Below are 12,165 nucleotides of genomic sequence, written 5' to 3' on the forward strand. Positions count from 1 at the left end.
GTGACATTCCAACACTAGTCATTGGAGAAGGTAATGATAAACACAGCAGACCTGATTACAGGGTATATTTATATCTAAACATTTCATCTGCTTAAATGAGACTTAACTGAATTGATTGCTCACTTTAATGACATTTGTGCAACAACCAATTGCTTAAACCAGCTGTGTCACTTTGGTATTCTGAAAACACCATTTAAAAATATAATAGGGATGGAAAAACTACTTTATCACAGCTTTGTTGGCCTTACTATTCAACTACTGATGACATTAAAAAACGGTAAAGCACTCAATATTTCTTCAGCAAAGCACACTACTCCCACAGTTATTCACAGGTTTATTTGCTCATTTCATCTAGGTCTTTCTTCAATTTCACTAAAGAGGATTCCCTTCCTGGAACACCTTATCTAAATCGCCACTGCTCTCTCCTTCTACTTAATGCTCTCTTTCTCTCTACTCTGTATTTCTTCATAGCCATCAGCAAAATCTGACTTTAATACTTACTGATTTTAAAACTGATGGTTGCCAGAGGGGAGGGGATGTGTGGTTGGGCAAAGTAGGGGAAGGGACATGGGAGATAACAGGCTTGTAGTTATGGAATAAATGGGACTAAAAGGCTCATCCATCATAAGGAATATAGTCAATGATACTGTAATATGGGGACACGCAGTAGCTACACTTGTGAGCACAGCAGAGTGTATAAACATGTCGAATCACTATGTTGTATGCTTGAAACTAACATTGTGGATCAACCATTTAGAAAAAAAGTTAAGAAAATACTTGGTCTAATTTTTTGTCCATCTCACCCTACTCTGTGAGAGGATGGGGTCAGTCTTGCTCATGAATAGATCCACAGGGTCTAGAACTAGGTTTGGCACCTAGTAGGGGCTTAATTGTTGAAGTGAATGGGTAAACCAAATGAATGAGTAATATCCCTTTTGTAACTTTTCACAATGTCCTGGGCATTCTTCCTGTCTTCAATTCTCTCCTTAATCAGCTTACATTTCATGATTCTTCATTTCTTTGCTAATACACTTGATTTTCTTCATCCTGTTTTTAATCATTGTATTCATCTCAAAAAAGTGCAACCTTGGACGAATCCAGCTATATGCCTTCTTTGTGCTGGGAATTAAGCAAATGAAAGTGATTGGGGGAAAAGTATCGAACTTTTTGACTGTTTGTCAAAAAGTATTGAACTGTTGACTGTTTCATGTTAAATTTATCACCATAAATCTTGAGTGAGTCCTCTCTAAAGCACGGCAATTCTGCTATACTTCTTTAGTAACTTGACTTTATACCCTCCAACGTGACATTTCATGTCTTCTCTTTTCTCAAATTCCTTTCTTTCCATTCTCACTTCATAGCTCATTGGGAAAACAGAAGCACTGGAATAGATGACACTGCACCACCATCAAATTTATAAACCTGTCTGCAAACATTCCATCCTTTCTGCCTTCCCTCCAGTTACAGTGAAAGATAAGATGCTGATCCTATCAGCCATTCTCTCCATGCATCCCCAGGGATCTTATCTCCTCTTATTTTCTCAAGGGTTTCACTCCCTCAATTATCCTCTCATTCCCTCTCTTAATGGGATCGCACCCATTAATCACACGCATGGTCTGGAATTGTATCTTTTTGGTTTGTTTTTAAAACAATACTTCCTTAATCTCATTTCTTCTGCTAGTTATGGTCCATTTCTTGGCTTTCCTTTATAGCAACTTCCTTCAAAACAGCTGTTATCATTCACTATCTCTACTTTATTTTCAAAGTCCTCAAATCTGTTCTGTTTTGTTTCTTGTCATTATTCTGCAGAAAGCAAGGAAACAATCCCAGCTTAGTTTCCATCTTACTCAGGTTCTTAGCAACATCTGGTCCAGGTAACATTCTTGAACTGCTCCCTTCCATTAGCTGCCAGGACATCACTGGTAGGGAAAAAAAAATTCCTATCTCACTGATCAACTCTATGTAGTCTCCTTCATTGCTGCTTCTCTATACAATAAAGTTACATATCTATTGCTTATCAGTTTGTTTTCTGTATCATTAACTATATAGAAGTTCTATGAAAGCAAATAATTGGTTTCCTTTATTAACTACTGTGACTACAATGCCATCGAAAAGTGCTTAGTATAGTTGGAGCTCAATAAATACATGTTGAATAAATGAATGAAGTTGGAATAACTCAGGAGTTGATATAGATTAGACCTCCTTTCCCAAATGATACAATGATCTCAACCACATTCATGGCTTTTAAATCAAACAATACAGTAATGACTCCCAAAATCCATTTGTCTTTGATGTTTCTCCTGAGTTCGCATCACTTTCATCTAACTAAAGTGATGAAGTTCGAAAGTTTCATCACTTTCGCCTACTTGAAAACTCTACTTGGCTGTTTAATAAGCTTCTAAATTAGTATGTCCAAACCTAAGCTTAGACTTCATCAGCAAAAAACCATCTGTCTGCCCTTGAGTGTTCCCTTAAGTAGTAGATGGCACCCAGTTGCTCAAACCAACATCTTAATCTACCTTAATTCATCCCTTTCCCATTTCTCCCACATCAAACCGATGATCAAGTGCAGTCAGTGCTATCTCCAAAATAAACTGGGATTTAAGCAATTGGATGTACAAAGCCACCCCGTCATAACCATCATTGGTCACCTAAATTATTTCAATCATCATGTCTTCTACAAGTTTGTATATGTAAATGGGATGATGTCACTCCTCTATCAAGGTCTTATCATTGTTCCTGGACTAAAATCTAAACTCTTTGCTAAGCACAGCCCTGATCCAGCTCTTCCTACTTCTCCAACCTCATCTCATACTATTTGCCCTCTCCCTCACTATGCCTCAGCCACATTAACCTTCTTTTCTATTCTTCAAATACTCCCAAGTCTCTTCCTACCTTCAAGTATTCACCCTTTGTGTTTTCTCTTTCTGGAATGCCTTTCCACTATTTAAATTTTTTTTTTTTTTTTTTTTTTTTTTTTTTTTTTTTTTTAGCATGCTGCTGCATTCTTATCCTTAGGCTCCTCTGTCACCTCCTCAGAGAGATCTTTAATAATTCTATCTTAAGTGGCTACCCCCTACAATGCTCTTCTCTAATTAACCTGCTTTCTAATTGCAATACTTACTCAAATTTGTAATTAACAATTTTATTTATTTTTGTCTATCACTCCCAGTAAACTTTGAGGTTCATGAGGGCAAGGATTTGATCGATATATTCTCAACATCTAGTTAGTATTTAATATGTATTTGTCAAGTGAATAAATGTAACAATGTCGACTCCTATATCTCCCATCCCATTAGTATTAATTTCCAACCATTAAAGAAATATGGTGGACTTCTATGGTATTAGGAATCAGATAATAATATGTTACCTGATAATATAATGATGGGTTAAGGTAGGCCGAAAATAAGCTATTATGATAGGGAGGTAGCTGTCAGAAAGCTGCATTTGGTGTGTTTGGGTCCAACCTATAACAGGTGATTTGGTTAGATTCAGTGACAAGGAGAGCAGATGACAAAGAACAATACTGATATGATTACAGGTTTAGACAGCAATGTTAATATGATCACAAGTTGAGGTAATACCCTGTGCCTGAGGCCTCCTATTGGGAAGAGCATACAGAACAGTGCTACTTTGCACATAACCAGAATCCAACTAATGTGACTGGCAGATTACAGACCACTCTTTACAATGCCATAAAACTCTTCTCTGTGATTTATCTCTATCTGCAAAATGAATTTTAATTTGTAAAAATAAAAAGATGTTTTCTTAAAACTCAAAAGCAAAAGGGTATTACCTTTACATAAATAAACAGAACAAATTGAATAAGAAAATAGCACTTTTTACTTTCTAGACCTTTACTATGTATAAATTTGGGAAGAAATCTGATTCTCTGGCTTGGATCAGGGAAATAAACTAGAGGAAGTGGGAAGTAGTCAAAGTCTGGATATATTTTGAACTTAATACATTTACTTTGTAAACTGCATCTACAGTATTCGGTATTCACAGGTATAATCTTACTTGTCTTTTATGTATATTAAAATTTGCTTTATGGAAAATGGCAAGTCATTTCAACTTAAAACAGGAATGAGCATGGAATTGTAACAAAAATTGGTTAAATTAAAGATCATTTTATACATCATTAAGCATTAGTGTTTGGACACTAGGTCTTAATATTACAATCTAATATAGAGTTTTCTGTAGCTCCTCCGTCACCTCCTTGGAAAAGCTCTCATCAGAAACAACTTCCACCAGGTACTAGCAACTGCTTTATTTTTACCATAGTATTTATTGGCTTAAGATTGGTTTAATATCTGTATGTTACTGTGGTGATTTCAGACCTAGTCTTAATATCTGTGCTTTTCTTTGATAATCTAGCCCACCATGCTTTCTTCGTTCATAGTCTTGATTTGTAGAAGTTCTACTTTTCATTGCTATATAGAGGGGTCTGAATAGTGATCTACCATCATAGGCAAGCCAGCAAGTATGAGACTCAGGGCCTTTTCACTTGCTGTTCCATCTGCCTGGATTGCTCTCTTGCCCCAGAAATTTCCATGGCTTGCTCCACCACATCGTTTGATCTCTGTTCAAATGCTAGCTCAGAGGGACCTTCCTTCTTCACTTTTCTGTATAAAAGAGTGCTCTGAACTTCCCTCTTCTTTCATATACCATTAATGTCAAGTTCTTATCATGGTTTAATTTTCTTGCAGAATCTATCATCAAATGGCATATTCGTTTTCTTCTTGTGTACTGTTTATCCTGGCCTAAAGGCAAACTCCATAAGAGCAGAGATTATTATTATTATTTTTTAATTCACTGCTTTTTCTTCAGCCTATAGAGTACTTTCTGGCTGCATAGCTGGCATGCAATAAATGCTTGTTGAATGAACAGACTGATCAAACAAAAACAATCTCATCTGATTCTTCTGTTCTTCAGTTTATCCAATCCATGGATGTCAAATTTTCTGATTTAGAACTCCAATGTAAGTCACTCCTGTCCTGACAAGTTTTAGTTCCTTCCATCTACCAGAACAAATTTAAACTCTTATTTCTACCATCCAAAGCCCTTCAGCCCACTCTTTTCATCTTATCTGCTCCACACATACATTATAACCTGGATCACTTGTTGCTTGTGCCAGTTACTTATATGCTTGTCCCATCCCTCATCCCTGACCTTAACATGTACAGGATATTTCAATCTTTTCTGCCCCTTATAGCACCAAAGGGGATTACCATTGTTTTGCATATCTGGCATTCATTTTCCCTTCTTTAAGGGAAGACGGTTAAAGGACATTACCCTTCTTCTCCTACTGATTACAGTGTTTCAAAGTGTCTCTGACCAACTTCACATTGTTGTGTATTAGATTTCCAGAACTTATCTTGCAAAACCTGAAACTCTGTACCCCTTAACCACACTTCTGCATGTCCTCCCTACCAACTACTATCAACCACCAATCTATTCTCAGCTTCCAGGAGTTCAACTTTTTAAGATTTCCACATATAAGTAAGATCATACAGTATTTACCTTTGTATGACTGGCTTACTTCATATAGCATAAAGTCCTCCAGGTTCATCCATGTTGTCACAAATGAAAGGATTCCTTTCTTTTTTTTTTTATGACTGAACAATATTCCTTTGTAGATACATACATCATATTTTATTTATCCATTCATCTGTCAATGGGCATTTACATATTTCCCATTCTTGGCTATTGTGAATAATGCTACAATGAATATAGGAGTGCAGATATCCTTTTGGGACACTGATTTCATTTCCTTGGATATGTACCTAGAAGCAGGATTGCTGGATCATATGGTAGTTCTATTTTTATTTATTGATGAACCTGTACATCATTTTCCATAATGGCTAAACCAATCTACATTTCCATCAACATAGTACAAGGGTTCCCTTTATTTCCACACCCTCATGTACATTTTTCATCTCATCTTTTTGATAATAGCCATTCTAACAGATGTGAGATAATATCTTATGATTTTGATTTGCATTTCCTTGATGATTACTGATGTTGAGCACTTTTTCATGTACCTGTTGGCCATTTGTGTTTTCTTTGGAAAAATGTCTATTAGGGCCCTTTGCCTTAATTTTTCTTTCTTTCTTTTTTTTGCTATTGAATTATGAGGTTTTACAATACCCTCTTATTGAACATATGGTTTGCAGATATTCTCTCCCATTCTGAAGGCTGCCTCTTCATTTTGTTGATGGTTTCCCTTGTTGTGCAGAATATTACAAAGTTTATTTTTTTTTATTTTCAAAGATTTTATTTATTCATGAGAGACAAAGAAAGGCAGAGACACAGGCAGAGGGAGAAGCAGACTCCCTGTGGGGACTCAATCTCAGGACACTGGGATCATGCCCTGAATCAAAGGCAGACTCTCAACCACTGAGCCATCCAGGTGCCCTCAAAGTTTGTGTTTTAGTTTGATGTAGTCTCATTCATTTTTGCTTTTGTCGTCTCTATACTTTTGCTGTCATATCCAAAAAAAATTACTTAGTCTAGTTAAGGGATTGTTGAATTTTTTTCCTTTTCACACAAAACTTAGTTTTTGTTTTCCGGTATTTGTGATCTAATCTTTATTATTTCCTTTCTTCTGGTAATTTTGGGCTTATGTATTTTTCTTTTCCCAGTTCCTTGATTGTAAAGTTAGGATGTTTGAGAAATTTGTTTTCTAATGTAAGCATTTATCGTAATAAACTTCTCTCCTGAGCATCTTAACGTTCCTACTTCATTTTTTGTAGCATTTTATAAGTTTTGGTAAGTTGTGTTTTTGTTTTTATTTGTCTTAAGACAAATAAAAGAGAATTTGTAAATTCTCTTTTGATTTCCTCTGTGGCCCAGTGCTGTTCAAGAGTGTATTGTTTAGTTCCCAATTATTTGTAAATTCTCCCACTTTCTTACTGCTATGGATTCCTAGCTTCATTCAACTGAAGCCGAAAAGATACCTGGGATGATTTCAATCTTAAATTTGCTAAGATTTGTAGTGTCATCTAAGATATGATCTATGCAGGAGAATGTTCTGTGTGCACTTAAGAAGAATGCATATTCTTCTGTTGTTGGATTGAATCTCCTGAACATGTCTGATTGGTATATTTGGTCTATAATGTTCTTTAAGTCAGCTGTTTATTAATTTTTGTCTGGATATTCCATTATTAAAAGTGGGATTGAAGTCTTCTAGTGTTATTGTATTGCTGTCATTTTCTCTCTTTAGATCCATAAGTAAGTATTTACTTGATATATTTAGGTCCTCTAATGTTTGGCATTTAGAATTGTTAAATTTTCCTGTTGAACTGACCATTTTATCATTATCATATGACTTTCTCTTAGAGATTTTATGACTTCAGTGTTTTTTCTCCCTCTCTCTCTGCTCGTACCTCTACTTACCCACACATGTCCTTCTAATAAAATCTGTAAAAAAAAAACCACTAAAACCAAACCAAACAAACCACGGTAAATAAAGTAGAAGTATAAATTTCATTGGATTAAAAAAAAATAAATAAATTTCATTGGAAAAGTAAAAATATAGACAAATGCAGAATAATGTTACATTATAATAGTGATATGTAAATTACTTCTTACCCTAAAATAAAAGGTAAAAGATAATTTATTAATGGATACACAATTTAAAAAGAAGCAAACTCTAACTATAGGAAAGTAAAGTGTGCCAGAGATGGCTGTGGTCCATGGAATAAGCTGACACAGGTAAACAGCTTCTTACACTTATTTATGTGGCCGTTTTTGGGTTTTGTGCTTTACTTGATTGATGGAGCTTCTCTCCTATACCTGGAAGCTTTCCGAGTTATTTTCATCCATTAGTAGTTGTCGAATCATCGTTTTTGTGGGCAAACCAGGGCCAGGGCCCCTACACTGCCATCTTGCTCATGTGCTCAGCTTTACTTTCTATTGTGTGAATAACCCCATGTACTTTCAAACAATTCTTTTACTTTTTCTAGTCTGATTTTAGCCACAGTTGCTTTTTTGTGTTGTTTTCAATCAAAACACTTTAAGTCATACAACTATTTATTTATAGTGTCACATACAGTGTGGTCACTCAGCAGAAAACTGTGGAATCAAACCTTAAAATAATGATGATGATGACAATCAAAATATAATACTGGCTATCACCTATATAGTGCTTACTACATGTATGGTATTTTTCTAAGTGCTTAATATACATTTATTCATTTGACCCTCAAAATAACCCTACAAAATATATACTTCTGCTATCTAAATTTCTTATATACAGAAACTGAGGTATGGAAAGTAAAAGTAGCTTGTCTAAGGTCACTTACCCAGTAAGTGGCAGAAATGGAATTTGAAACTAAGCAGTCTATCTCCAGATGCCAACTATTAACTGTATAAAATAATGGCTCTCTAGAAGACCTCTTCCTATCTAATTAAATAAGGAAAAGTTGCAGGTTAGGTAACCCCAAAAGTAAACTAAAACAGGAATATTTAAAAATGATATATACAAATAATACAGTATTTTATTTACTTTAAAAGTCTTCAATGTTCATTTATTTTCCAGTTTTCTGATGTGGGCATTTGTTTGAGAATGTCCAAGAGCTTGGAATTCCACACCTTCTTCCTTGTATAAACCATAATCATAATGTATCACTTATTTGGAGTAAAAATATAAAGCCTTTAACCTTATCGAGCCTCTCCAATTTTTCAACTTATTTTTTACAAGAGAAACAATTATTTAGGTACACAATACCATCTCTTTGTGTCCTTGATGTCCTCTCCTTATGCACTAGAAAGACTACATTTCTAGCCTCTCTTACAATTAGGTTGGAAGCAATAAAACTAAATCTGCTAAAAGAAATGTAAGAAGTATGTTAAGCCACTTCCATGTGTAGTCATAAGACTATTCTATATTATTCTCAACTCCTTCTTTTCCTGCTGACACAACTTTGGAAGATGGTCTGGACAAAATGGAGGAGAGTTGCTCAACTCACTGCATGTGGAGTGAGAAATAACCTTGGATTGTAGTAAGCCCCCATGATTTCACAATCTGTTAAATAAGCTTGTATTAATCACTTTGACACTATTTTCCTACAAATAATTATAGTGTTGCATTAATATTGCATTTGCCTAATTAAATTATATAGGTACCACAAACAATAGACTGGCATGAATAGTTTTGGAAAAGAACAAACAAGTCTTGGTTAGCACAAAGTAAAACTGGTAATGAACAAAGTATGCAAGAGAACAGCTAATTAGCCACAAGCCTTCAGAGTTGCCATGGACAGCAGTTAGTATGCTTTAAAAGCAAATGCAGAGAATTGATGAATCTGGCAAATCAGTTAGATGGCATTCTATTAAGCAAATTTTTATTCTGTACTCTAGAAATGTGAACCAATACTAATTCCCAGAATAGTTACATGACTTTTCTAGAATAAATTTGAGTTAGCTTTTACTTAGGTGTACATCATGCAATTCAAAAGACTTTTTTGAGTAAATATAACTAGAAGAAGTGTTTTGTAACACATAAGAATGCAAGTTACTCTACCACTTTTAGAGAAAAGCAGAAGGATAACTAAATAAGAGAGATCGTTCTGACCCTTGAAGAACTTATAATACAATACGAACTTACAATACAAGAGAAAACAGCAATTCATTCAAGGCAAACTGTAAGACTTGGCTTTTTTTTTTTTTTTTTAAGATTTTTCAATTTATTTATTTGAGGGTGGGGAGAGGGAGAGAGAGAGCAAGCACAAGCCGGGATAGGGGGAGGGGAAGGACAGAGGGAGGGAGGGAGGGACAGTGAGAGAGAGAATCTCCAGCAGATTCTCCACTGAGCAGGGAGCCTGATACAGAGCTCAAGGGCTCAACCCTGAGATCACAACCTGAGCCAAAGACACTCAACAGACTGAGCTACCCAGGTGCCCCGAGACTTGTTCTAATATTAAGGAGAAAGAAAGTACCCTATGCTAACAGAGGAGATGGGGATTAACTGCACCTGGAGGATAAGTGAAGGCTTCATTTTTGTAAAATTTGAGATGTTGTAGGTTGGACTCCTACCCACCTGACCAAGACTAAACCCCACCTGACCAAGACTAAACCCCACAACAAGGATTGAGGGCAAGTAGTTTATTTGAGTGGTTCAGCAGGGAAATGGGTGATAATAGAGGGAATAAGGTAGCTAGTAAGGGTGCCATTATGAATCTAATACAGCTTTACAGTAGTTTTGAGGCTCAAACTTAGGTGAAAGCCCTGGGAAACACTTTTTAACACACACAATAGAATTATTTCAACCAAGGAGTAAAGGATCTGGGAATTTATACCTCCCATGCTATTCATTATTGGTTAAGGACTGCCCTGGAGGGATATTCCTTTCTAGGCACTCCTGGCTCACAGAAATGTAATTTCTATCCCTAGGAGACCAAATGAAGAAAATAGCAGAAATTCAGTACTAAAGGAAATTCAAGTGATCTTTTGAAAACCTGCAAATATTCACTTGCCATTTACGGAGGGTCCCTACTTGCCAAATACACACAATACAATGATTTTAAATCTGGGTTGTGTGGGTGGCTCAGTTGGTTAGGCACCTGACTCTTGATTTCAGCTCAGGTCATGATCTTAGGGTCATGAGATCCAGTTCAGGCTCCATGCTGGGTGTGGAGCTTGCTTAATATTCTCCCTCTCGGGATGCTTGGGTGGCTCAGTGGTTGAGCATCTGTCTTTGACTCAGGGCGTGATCCTAGGGTTCCAGGATTGAGTCTTACATCGGGCTCCCTATGAGGAGCCTGCTTTTCCCTCTCCCTATGTCTATGCCTCTGCCTCTCTGTCTCTCATGAATAAATAAATAAAATCTTTAAAATAAAAAAAAAAAACCTCACTCTCTCTGCCTGCCTCTCTCTCAAATAAACATGTAAATAAAAATAAAATGTGCAACTTCTGAGGTGTCAGTTCCAAAATATTGCCATCTCACAGTAAGTAGTTTAAAGGTTGCAGAGTATAATGATGTTTTCATAAGCAAAGTAATTTAGTCTGTCTTAAGTATTCTTCATAATAAGAAAGCAGGAAATTAACACCTGGCAGATATATCTAATTTATTCCAATGATTCCCGAGTAGACTTGTATTTATCTGTAAACAGTCTACAAAACAAATTGTCTGGGGAAAAGAAATTAATAGCAATCTGAATTGTAAATATGTGACTATGATCTAAAAATTGGAGCCACAATAACCCAAAGTTAAGCAGTAACTTCTACTACTACTTTTATTACTTAATACTTTACATTGATAATCTAATCAGATGCCACTACTAGAAAGTGCCTATTTGAGTCATACATTCTATTATTCAATTTTATCTGTTTCTTAAACATCACTTACTATTTTTTAGCCTTCAAATTCAGAGTCAATCTAAAAATATACAGCTCTCTGTCCAAAGAAAGGTTTGATCTGCAGAAATGAGCTCCCAGGTGCCCAAAATGGTAACATTTTGAGGAGTACAAGTTAGTCACTTTCACTATGTAAGTTCACCCACACAGAAAGATAACACAGCCAAAATCACAAAGCATCAAACACTTTTTATTTCTTATATCTCCATAGCTACCCAGTTTGGAATGTTCTTGAGGGGCTATAGAAGAGGTTAGGGGTAGTGAACAAATACAGGACTAGAATCAGAACAGAAAGCTTCCCTGACACTAAATTACTATAATACATATTGAATGAATAAATGTATAAATGTTCATGGCACTGATACTCCAACTTAAACTAAGACTTGGTTATTTCTATACTTGGCCTGATATCAGTACTGTGAGTTTAAAAACCCAACTCTGTCATTAATTGCTCTTGACCCTGAATAATGTACTCTTTAGACTTGCTCATGTTCAAAGTAGAATTAAGTCCATCTACTTCACAGGGCTACTGTAAGAAATAAATGAGATAATATGTAGAAGAAGTTAATATAATACCTAGCATAAAGCCTCCTTCCTTTTGCCCCTTTGCCCTTGCACTGATTTTGTGTTTGTTATTGACTGTAAGTTCCTTTTGGGACGACAGACAGGTCTTGTTTATTTTCTGAAGAGGCCTAGTCCTTAGTCCAGAGTTTTGCACAGAGTAGGTATTAAATAAAAAAAAAAAAAGAACGGTTGTTGAAGTTAATTTGTTTAGACTGTAGCCCTACATGGAAAATAAAAATACAC

General features: G+C 35.7%; 1 protein-coding gene across 3 annotated transcripts in view; it reads right to left on the bottom strand.

Moving 5' to 3' along the window:
* FAM13A (family with sequence similarity 13 member A) overlaps positions 1–12,165 on the bottom strand; it is a 350,236-nt gene that overhangs the window by 187,177 nt on the left and 150,894 nt on the right. The window lies entirely within an intron of this gene.

Source organism: Vulpes lagopus, chromosome 6 (genome assembly GCF_018345385.1).
Source record: "Vulpes lagopus strain Blue_001 chromosome 6, ASM1834538v1, whole genome shotgun sequence".
Taxonomy (NCBI): domain Eukaryota; kingdom Metazoa; phylum Chordata; class Mammalia; order Carnivora; family Canidae; genus Vulpes; species Vulpes lagopus.